This window comes from Bombus huntii, chromosome 6 (assembly GCF_024542735.1).
Source record: "Bombus huntii isolate Logan2020A chromosome 6, iyBomHunt1.1, whole genome shotgun sequence".
NCBI lineage: Eukaryota > Metazoa > Arthropoda > Insecta > Hymenoptera > Apidae > Bombus > Bombus huntii.
In genome coordinates, this window is record NC_066243.1 from 6,782,201 (window position 1) to 6,793,178 (window position 10,978).

The window sequence follows — 10,978 nt, forward strand, 5'->3', positions numbered from 1 at the left end:
AAGTGATTCGTGCGAGAACCTCAACTTCCTCATCGCCCAAATCACCTATTCTGCACGAGAGATGATTCGCCAGCAAGGTAATCAGAAATACAGGTATAACATATGGCTGAAACCGTGACTTTTGTGTTGACGAAGATAAAAATCGTCGTTAAGTGTTTGATGCTGTTTGGAATTCGCCATATTGTTTCTCAATATTCGGCGCCAATTTTAGAAAACGATAAGGATACATCATTGTTGTGCGGACGAAGGAGTATAAGTCAGAATTATGGTATTAGTTTTGCGGAGGAGCGCATACAATATCCTAGATGCGATATAAAATTAGACGTAGGTGGTTATGGTTAGGTGCATTGAAAATATTCTTCATAGAAATGAGGCGAAGAAGGATAAAGTAAAAGGAAATTTCATGGCATTTTGAAGTTAAGAAAATAAAATTTATCGAACTCAAGAATGTTGATGTCTATGAAGAGAAATTAAAAATGCTAAACTTAAATTAAAAATACTCGTTAAACGTTAATGAAAAAGGAAAGAATTATGGTAGAATTATTATGGTAGTAGGAAGAGTAGTGGACAACTTTCTGCAGTTTATACAAAAAAATGATGCAACCGTTTGCTTGCTGCGTCATTGTTAAATTGCTGAAAAAATTGGAGTTGAAACTAATCCGAGAATTACTTATCAAATACAATCGTGGCTCACGAAAGCGTTCGAATTCTACTCGAAAGTATTTATGTGTATATTACAATTCAAAATATTTTCTAATCTCATTAGTAACGAGATACGACCATCGCGATTATGTTGCTAAAATTGAGAATGTATATAGAAGTTAGATCATTATAGAGAGTAAGAAGATATGAGCAGGAGTCATTTATTCACTGTTAACTAAGCTAGAATAGGTGGCGAGACCGTCTTTGGCACTAATTGCATGTTTAAGACCGCTATTCACTAATTTTTTATTCAGCGTATGATTGCAATAAATGTCTTCTAGCTTAAATATATCTACGAATTGGTTTCAAATTTCGCTATTATAATACGATAGCCGTGCCTCATTACGGTGCTAACGAAGTTTCGAAAAGTTTCACGTAACGTGTCTAATATATTAAAAAAAAAAAAAGAAAAGTTATATTCTGAAAGAATGCGAAGAAAATGGCAAAAACGTATCGTAAACGAAATTCCGTGCCAAGCGTTCGGATACTTCCGTGAGCTACTGTGTATTCTAGACACGTGACAATATTAAACGACTGAAACAAAAATGAACACATGCATCGTCAGCAAGGCATCGATTAACTTTTGACTCGTACGATGGAGGAGGAAGTGACGAAGAATTATACTTATCGATGAAAAATATTTTCAATCTAGATGATTTAGATGGCTTCGATTATTACGATGTATCAGTGCATAGAAAAAGAAAAATTACGAAAGCGCGGCGTGAAATGGCTGCAGGGATTACAATACTTTGAGCAGGTATTACGATGGAAAGACTGATATTCATCCTGAATTGTACGAGATAGCAATCGTGAAAAGAGCTAGTGCGGCCATAAACGAGACTGCCTATGTACTTCGGACACAGAGATCCGAACGCAATTAAAGAATTGGAAGAAAAGAGGTTCGCGATTGGTATCAAAATGAATCTCGTGGAAAACGAGAAACTTGCAAGTGTTGAACCGAAAGGAACGTGTCACGAACGCCTTATCCAAGAGAATAAAAAAAGCAAGACTCGACCGATTGTGGATCTTAAGTATCGTTTTCAGCGAAGCAGCAACGAGAAACATTTTGTTGGTGTTCCGTGTTTCTTGAAAAGGTCGCCGTTTGTTGTCGAGCATTTCTCCAAGTTTTTCCTTGTTTCCGTTGCCGGCAACAAATGTCGTCGCTTGTTTCCTGTTCCCATTGGAAATGGTAAAGATCAAAGAAAAATAGGCAACGAAAACAAATGCCCATTCAGTGTATACACGTTACTGGCGACGAATAGCCTGGAACCTAATACAAAATTCAAATGTTCCTTAGATTACGTTGCCTCGGTGTGGACAAAACGTGTCTATAAGCTGCTATTCGTTGGAAATGTCTTGGAACATGTAGCGAAAAGACGTTGTTCGATGTTGCATCAGGAGGGGGGGGCGGGTGGTAGAACGTTATTCACACATGGTAGAACAGAAAAATAGATCGTTGCTTGAAATGGCACGCCGCGTGCTGATTGTCGCAAATCTCGAGAAGAAACATTGGAGCGAAGCCATAAATACAGTAACTTGCTTATAGAATAAACTACGGAAGATAAGAGATGACGTGCCTAAAAGAGGACACGCTTGACCATGGTAGATAAAATGGATATGAATGTGAAGCATTTCGATGCGAATACAGCGATTTAGCATATACATATACAGCGTATACATATTCAGCGAATGCTGCAATAGAGAATTGAAGGAGATAATATGTATACATAACGCAACCCGAAGGCTACGCTGTCTCAGGTAAATGTGGTTACGTATGCAAATTGAAAAAGGGCATCTGCGGATTAAACAAGCGGCAACGTTATGAAACGACAGATGTAGGATCCTGGTTTTAAGAAATGCGTTTATCTTACATTTTACTAAGGATATATTTACGTTACATATATTTACGGTGTTGCGATTAATTTTAAGCTCAAACATATTTCCTATTTCGTTTTTTCGATATTTCCAAGAAAGTGAAAAGCAAAGTTGTTTACGTAATGCGTCAAATGTACGCTATAGGATTACACGGCGAGTTATTGACTTTCGTAACTGAAGTAGAAAAAAAAGGCAAGTTTTCAACAAGACAACGCTTTTATTCGTATAGCCGCCGCTGCGGAAAAGTGGTTCGATTTTGGAATAGAATTATTATCGTGGCCAGCGTCGAGTGCTGATCTGAAACCGATCGAGAACCTGTGGGGAATTGTAGCAAGAAAAGTTGACGATCAGGAGAAGCCAACTATAGAAAATATCAAATTGAACTGAAAAAATGAGTAAAATCCAAAGGTCAGACGGATATCCCAAACGAATAAATTAGTGAACAGTGTTCCCAACAGGTTGATGGAAGTAATCGAAAGTAAAGAAAAACCCGCTAAATATTAAAGGAAACGGTAACAAAGTTAACATTGAGTTCCTACTTTTCCACAACCAGAACTTATTTACTTACTAAATCTTGTGTACTCAGGGAGAAAAAGCAAATTCGCAGTTTGTTTACGTGAGTTTCAAATGATTCAAAGCGCAGCCGAAGCTGCACGAAACATTAATTTTGCATTTGGTGAAAGAACGATAACCGGAAGAACGCTATAATTTTGGTTTCAAAGATTCCGAAATGGCGATGAAGGACTCGAAGAGAAAGGGAATCGTATCATCCCGAAAACTCTAGATTTCTATGATCATGGAATGCAAAAAAGCTTGTATCTCGCTAGGAAAAGCGTATTCAATTTAACGGATGTTATTTTGAACAAATAAATTTATTTCGAATAAAAAAGCACAAATTAGGGTATCATGTTTGAAGACCGCGATTTATTTCCGAACTACCTAATTAGCAACGCGTGACGTTGAGTGATAGAACAGTACTCTTGTGCCTTTGTGCCGTCCCGCGAGACTTCTTTTCATTTCTGTGTTATACGTCACAGTTAAAGCTATTTTTGTCTTCGCTTCGTCAAATTAACATTAAAGGAAACGTTTTTATAAATCCTATTTGAAGTTATAGTGGATGCGCATCCAGATGTGTCATTGTAATTATAATCCTATTTCGCCGCACTACGGATCTAATAGGCCTAAATAACTCACCAGGGACATATCGCGGATACATTGGAAAGGAATGACCTGGCGTTGGCTCCAGTCACAATTCCACACATAGTCAGTGTTCCATCGATAGAAACAAAAACATCCTGAGGATTTTCGTGGCTAATTTTATGACGCACACTTCCGCAGACAAGAGGCTAATTTCTAGGTCGGGACAATGATTTTAATTTTCCATGTCCATGATGTTCTTAACAGCCAAGCCTGTCATAAAACGGCACCCTCTTATCTAATTGATCGCAAGCTTCACGTTCGTCCAAGTATCGCTCACCCTTTTTCCGACAAGTATCTCCTGTGCTTCGGGCGCACGGAAGTGCATTAGCGACACCCAACGAACGAGTATGCTGATTGGCTAGTTTCTTATGTTTGGTGAAAATCAAGCAACATGTATATTTTCGCATCCTTTTTGCGCGTTGCTAGGTACTCTAGGTCAAATCTGGCAAGATCAGTCTCGTGTCTTTCACCTGTAAACATCTCCAAGCATTCGCAGAGTTGAAACGATCAGTTGAAACGATCGGTTGTCAGTTTCAGTCGAGTTTTATATCTCGAATCGACTTTAACTCTCAGTGGTCAGAATAAGATATCGTGTGACCATTCATAACGACCATTCGTAAATCTTGTCTCAGCAATTGGAGACAGTTCGAAATTTTCTTATCGTTCGGGGGTATCGTACCCTCAGTGTCGTTGACAGTTTACCATTCGCCACTCCTCCTCGTGAGTATATCGCCCAAGATTAATTCGACGGGTGCAGTGCAATGCAGTGTCATCGTTATCGGATACACATAAAAATACACACACAATCAGTTTTCAGTTAAGTCAGTCACGCTTCAGTTACTTATAATCCAACGGTCAGTCAGTCAATCAGTGAGATACAATTCAGTAGTCAGGATTAGACTTCGAAATCAGGATCGATCAGTCTACCGCAGCAGCCAGAGCATGCAGAACATCCACAACTTAAGTGAGACCAGTTGTCAAACTTTCATGGACAGCACCTGTTTCATCGATCATATTTCACGACATTCAGGTTGATGGTCGCATTGAATACACCATAAATCAGTATTCAGTGTATTTCTTTTCCCCGCCAAGGGGTGGTCCTTCGAAAAGTTAGGCGATACGAAGTGCAATATCCTAATACATTGGGTGAATCAGCATCCGTATATTATCCATATACGGTGTTCTGTATTTGCATATGATATATTCGCGAGTATACTGGTTAAGCAATTGTCTTCAGAGCTAATAGGATAGTCGGCTGTATTTCGTTTCAATATTATTTTACCTTTCGGGTTCTTCATATTCACAATGTCGGTTTCTGTTCCAGGAATGGATATTACGTACAAGGAGATCAACGAAAACTAATGATAAGCGCTATTGCGTATTTATAATTGAACGAAACATTCATCCACGCGTTAGGAATGATATTTCTATAATCAAATTCAATTCTCGTCTTTCCAAGTGCCTATGTTCGTTTCGTAAGTATCCAGTAATGATATACAGGGTGGTTGGTAACTGGTGGTATTATACAAGCGGAAAGGGGTTGATTCTACGCGAAAAAAGAAATCGAAAATATACAATAAAAATTTTTTGTTTGAGGCTTTGTTTTCGAGAAAATCGACTTTGAATTTTCGCTTGGTACGCGTGCACTTTATCACGTCTCGTTATAACGGATCTCACTGTAGACCATTCTCTCGATGGAAAAATTAAAAAAAAAAGTTTTTATTCTATATTTTCGACTTCCTTTTCGCGTAGAATCACCCCCTTTCCGCTTGTACCACCAGTTACCAACCACCCTGTATACGAGGTCTTGGTTAATGGTATTACATATTTGGCTAATGGAAGTCGTCGATATGCTTCTGTTTGCGAAGAATCGTAAATAATTGTTTTGGTCTTAAAGTATAAAGTTCGAGGCTTATTTGTTGAGAAAATCGAATGTTCCGTTCTTAGACGAAAACGTTTGTTTATAGAATCAAGTACCATTGACGCTAGCCGTTTGGACACGAAGAGGACAATAGCAAGGCCTAATTTCGCGAACATGGAAAACGTCGAAGCCGAGGACTTTCAGGCCTCCCACGTAACGAGATAAATTGCCCTTGTACCCGTAGCGGACATAGACGATAACGCCTTAAAAAGGTTGGTCTAGAGAGTCACCCAATCAACCTCGTGCAATTTTTAACAGAATCGGCTCTATCCATCTAGGAACTGCTCCTCAGCCTCGCAAGTTCGCTTGAGGAGCCAATCAACTACGAACTTCCAAAGCAAACACATAGTCTGCCGCGATAGTTCAATGGAGTCACATGAATTACAGAAATGAAAAGGGATTCGATCAAATTTCTCTATGTAAGTTGTCCTTATTGCCTATGAAATAAAAAACGTACATCATTGACGATCAAGCTGACGCGTATGATACGTTGAATTCGAAATTTCAGTGTGTCGAGCGATGTGCGACGTGTATCGCGTATGTATACAAGGTTTCCGCGAATTCCTCTAATGTTTCGTTCACGCGAGCTGTTAGTTTCGCTTAATCGCAACCATGAGATACAGGAACAAGGAATACCTCGAGATAATCAAGACTTTGAATGCCTATAGCGGTTATTATTCGCTGCTGTTCGCTATTATGGAGAACGTTGTGCCAACCAACGTGTTCTTGATGTCAGAAACGCTCTCTTAGAAAATGCATCCTTTGAATCTCGGTATCGACATTGTAGTCGTACGCGCGGACGTGCCATCGAAGATGATGCTCTAGATTCTAGAAGATTCATATTTATAACAATCCTTGATTAACACCATCGATATTGAGACGAGACTCTGCACGAGTGTTCGTTAGACCCAACTAAGGAATTTAGCCGTAATTCGTTCGTGCTTTAAGGGAGAAATCAACCCTCTCGTCCGAGTCGGCTTTCTATGTGAATGTTTATAGATCGTAAACGACAAGAGATATGAAAAAGTAATTCAAATTAAAGTTATATCTTGTCTTGATACCTATTAATTTGTGCGAAAAATTTATTTAAAAATGTTAAAGTAAACAGAGGATTCGGAAATACAAATAGTTTACTTTATTTCACACACAACAGCTATACATATATATTACACTCTGAAGACCTCGATAACCTTCTTGCACTCACGCTTGTTGTCAACCAGACTCTTCTAGAAGCTTCTCCCATCTGGCAACAGTCTTTTGTCTCAACTAAGACCTGGACGCCCTCTAACGCTTACACACACATTCACACGTACAGTGTAAATGTATCATTTACCTAACAAAAAAATCATTTCTTTGCGAAAATTAAAGTGCTTGCCCGCTTTTCTTACAGAAATTTTAATCTTCTTCGAATCCAACGGTGTACCACAGTACATAATTATTGTAATTATTCCTTGCAGAATCGTCACTTTAAGTGCTGTGCTGGCTGTTAATTCAATATGTAGTTGCGATGTTGATAACTTTTGCGATAACGATCGTTTCTCCATACGTTTTACATGAAATAACCATAAGATTAATTTTATCGTAACTCGTCGGGATATTAATCGATGGATGATAACATATTGTGCACACAAATCTTTTAACGAGGTTTATCATGCTGAAACAATAAAAATGCAAATCTATTTAAGACCTATTAATATACAGGACCGAAGGGAATAATTTGTTTTCATTTAATAATTGACAAAAGATAAGTAAAACCAAACTGCAGATAGTACAATGTTACAAAATTCAATGCTTCATTATTTACCAAGTTATATTTTCTGATGTTCAAGAATGTGTTTCACATTTATACCTACTAAATAGCAGTAATTCTGCGTTTGAACATATTTTGGGTTAGATAGCACTGCTCTGCGTTTTAAGGTTCATTCATCTAACACGGTTCATTGTTCAGGATTGTCTATTCTCTATTCGCTCTTCATCGCATACAAGTTGTTGAAGACTAACTCGCCGGATAGTCGGTCGTGCGAAGATCAGGCGGCCGTGTGACGAACTATGGATCCAAAAGAGGAACAAATCCATGTGAGTCAACCGCGACACAACATTTATCGTATTTCAAATGAATCTCTCCTATAATTAAACTGCCATGTTTACTGGTAGAATTTCTTTAAAAATATTTCAATAATCATTTTAATACACGCATAGTCGAGCTTGTTTTGAAATTAATCACAAATTTCGTCACGAAAAGAAAATTGGTTTCCATGTAAGAAATCGAGGACAATGTAGAAATGTCAAAAAGTGTGAGTGATAGAAAAAAGTGTAATGTGAAGCAGCGAATAGGAATAAAAAATGGAATTATTGAAGTAGTTGTAGCCGCTACTTGTCACAGCTTGTATGTGTACACGTACATTTCTGTATATATATAGAACAAGAAAAGGAAAATGTCCAATAAAAAGTTAAAAACCGCTCTTACAAAGCATTAGGTAATGTTGTGGGAACAATAGAATTTCAAAAGTATTTGAGAACGATATTTACAAACCGCCTATCTGTTCCTATACTGTATCGAACGAAAACTAGTCTATTATTATTTCGTACTGTTGTTGTAATTTTTCAATTAAAGAATTTTTTGGCATGTTTGTATGACATGTACGGACATGCCACATGTATCTCGTCGAGTAAGTAACAAAACTTGCTAGGCCAAAGTACATTGAAGTACTAAAAGAAAAACATTCCAGATGAAGCATTGCGATTGAAGTTGAGATTTTTCATGCACCAAAGACGTTAATGCGCCTATACACCTTTTAAGTGACAAATAAGTCATTCTTACATAATCTTTGGAGAAAAAGCAAAGAGATACAGAAGGAAAGCCTCTTTTATATTTTCTAAGCAGTGGAGCATACTAAGTGATTGAGTATTCTTTTAAAAGCAGTTCTTCTTAAGTTTTTATTAACTTTATAGAGAAGGGATTTTAACCAAAGTTTGCACGCACTATGTTTCACTTAGAAAAAATTCACAATAGCTTTATTGTTGTTGGTAGCCTGTGGATATTTATGTTACTGAAATGTGTAAAAAAAATATGTTAATATAATACGTAAGATATATTGGAAATCATATTATTTGAACATCAAAGGCCAATTTACGAGTAGAGAACTATCGTTTGATATTATAAGATGTAACAGGCGCATATCTTTTACATCATTAACGATTTCAGCTTGTAAGGTATCATTAATTCGTAATATAGTTTTGAAACCGAAATTTTTCTTTAAAATTGTGTTCCATTTGGACATCGTCTTCTTCGAAAATTTCTGAAATACATTCATGTACAGCCTTTTGTACTCATTGGCAGGATTTAAAAATGGTTCTTGGTAAGTATACAATTTTTTTAGTACATATTGGAGTATACGTCTACTATATATATTGGTCTTTTTCGCATCTATATCAAAATATTCAATTATGCGATTCAAAACAAAATTCAACTATTGAATATGTCACAAAATACAATCTCCTTAATCAATTTGGAATTGATTAACGGCTTCTTTACATATACAGTGTAGTACAAGTAAAATAAATGTGGATATTTAATAGACTATACAAACGGTTTTAATCATTTTGATCGTTGTCTTTATAAGCTCGAGAGGGTTTTAAATGTGTGTGCCAGGATTGACGTCCATCCGCTATAGGTGCTGAAATAGACATCCATTAAAATGTTTCAAATGGAAATTCGAGTAAGTGCTAAATCAAATATTTCCTCTATAATCTATATTAGGAAATCGTCAATTGTTGTCAGAAACGCATCGTTTTTGTTTTTTTTCTTTATTAGCCAGTAATAACAGTACGTATGAAATGTGTGACTTGTATTGGTTCGTACCACAGACTCTTAGGAAGAATGCGCTTTTATCTGAAAAGATTGAAATATTAAAATCGTGTATGAAAAATAAAATTCTTAGCTTTAAATTGTTATACGACGATAGGTATATGAAGCCAAACACATTTATTAAAAAAGAAACATGATAATTAAGATTTGGAAAATTGGTGCGATAAAATTCGACATCTCACAACCTAATGAATGTTACGAGCGTTTGAAGTTGGTGATAAGTGAAGTAGTTCTACGCGAATAAATGTTAAGCATCCATTAATTATCCATTTTTTTAATAAATATCCTTATTATTCGTGTAAAGTATATAATTTCGAATTACGCGTACACTGAGTATTACACGTTGCTTCCTGTTCGTCGAAATAAAAATATGCAGCAAGCAAACGCTTTGACAGTTGATCGCGGTCGACCGATATCGCGATAACGTAATTCACCAACGGAACAGTAATAAGACTAAATTACAGTAATAAGTTATCTCACTTGTTTTAGCATTTAGTTCGAAGAATAATCGTTTGCTAGTTACCCAAGGAGCATGATCAATCTACGTTGTTAATAAGAATTATAAGATAATAATGTAGTCACTCGTCTATTCTTTGAAGAAGCTTGAGCACGTAGTTGCCTGTGGCGATAAAGCGACAGAGTGGTCAGAGTGGTCAAAATGGAAGAGAGAAGGAAGCTGAACGAACGGTTGCTCGGCACGCGCGCGATCGAGTTCATGTGTACGACAGAGATAGCTAGGACTGAGAGGAAGGTAAGGGAGTAAGGACGAAGTAGAGGGAGAGGAAGACAGAAGGTTTGTTCCGTTGCTGAAGTTAATGGCACGGGAACAAGTATAGGAGAGACTAGCTGTGCGTGTGCAAGAGGGTGCTGGGGATCGGAGAGGGTCAGAGTGGATCAGGGGCAGAGTGGCGGTAGAGCTGTATCGATGTCCGGGCGCGTTCACCACCGTCGGCACACACGCCGTGTCGGTATCCTGCAAACGACTAGCACACGCCGTCACCTCTCTTCTGCACACGTTCGAGGCCAGTTTCAGCTTTCTCTTTCACTAACATTATACCGTCGTTTCCACTACTGCCGATAACGGCGCCACTATCGCCATCGCTGAAACTGCTACCTATCTTTCTTCCACCTGCACCTTTTGCTGCTTCTGCTTTTCCTTTTCACTGCTCGCATGGAAGAACGCTCTACTCGCTAACCTCGATGTTTGCACATTTGCATGTTAGTCGTAAATTAGGCGCTTACATTAACAAAGAGATAACGACAAATAGACAAAAACAAAAATTCCTTGGATTTTAACTTCGACATCAACGAAGGATTCGGATTCGTCAATTTTACGAGTTAATGATTTACAATTCCGCCCGTTCTATTCGTTGACACATAGGTATAATCTGTCTTTTTTACTTTCTTTGTAA

General features: G+C 37.6%; 2 long non-coding RNA genes across 2 annotated transcripts; one reads left to right on the plus strand and one right to left on the minus strand.

The window, feature by feature from the left end:
- Positions 1–2,122: 2,122 nt before the first annotated feature.
- On the plus strand, positions 2,123–6,349 carry LOC126866581 (uncharacterized). The gene is made up of 4 exons (XR_007689928.1): positions 2,123–5,252; positions 5,745–5,910; positions 5,977–6,117; positions 6,207–6,349. It is a non-coding gene; the product is annotated as an uncharacterized LOC126866581 (long non-coding RNA).
- Positions 6,350–7,216: 867 nt separating this feature from the next.
- LOC126866582 (uncharacterized) lies at positions 7,217–10,751 on the minus strand. The gene is made up of 3 exons (XR_007689929.1): positions 10,090–10,751; positions 7,503–7,745; positions 7,217–7,352 (listed from the first exon to the last, which is right to left on the minus strand). It is a non-coding gene; the product is annotated as an uncharacterized LOC126866582 (long non-coding RNA).
- Positions 10,752–10,978: the final 227 nt, after the last annotated feature.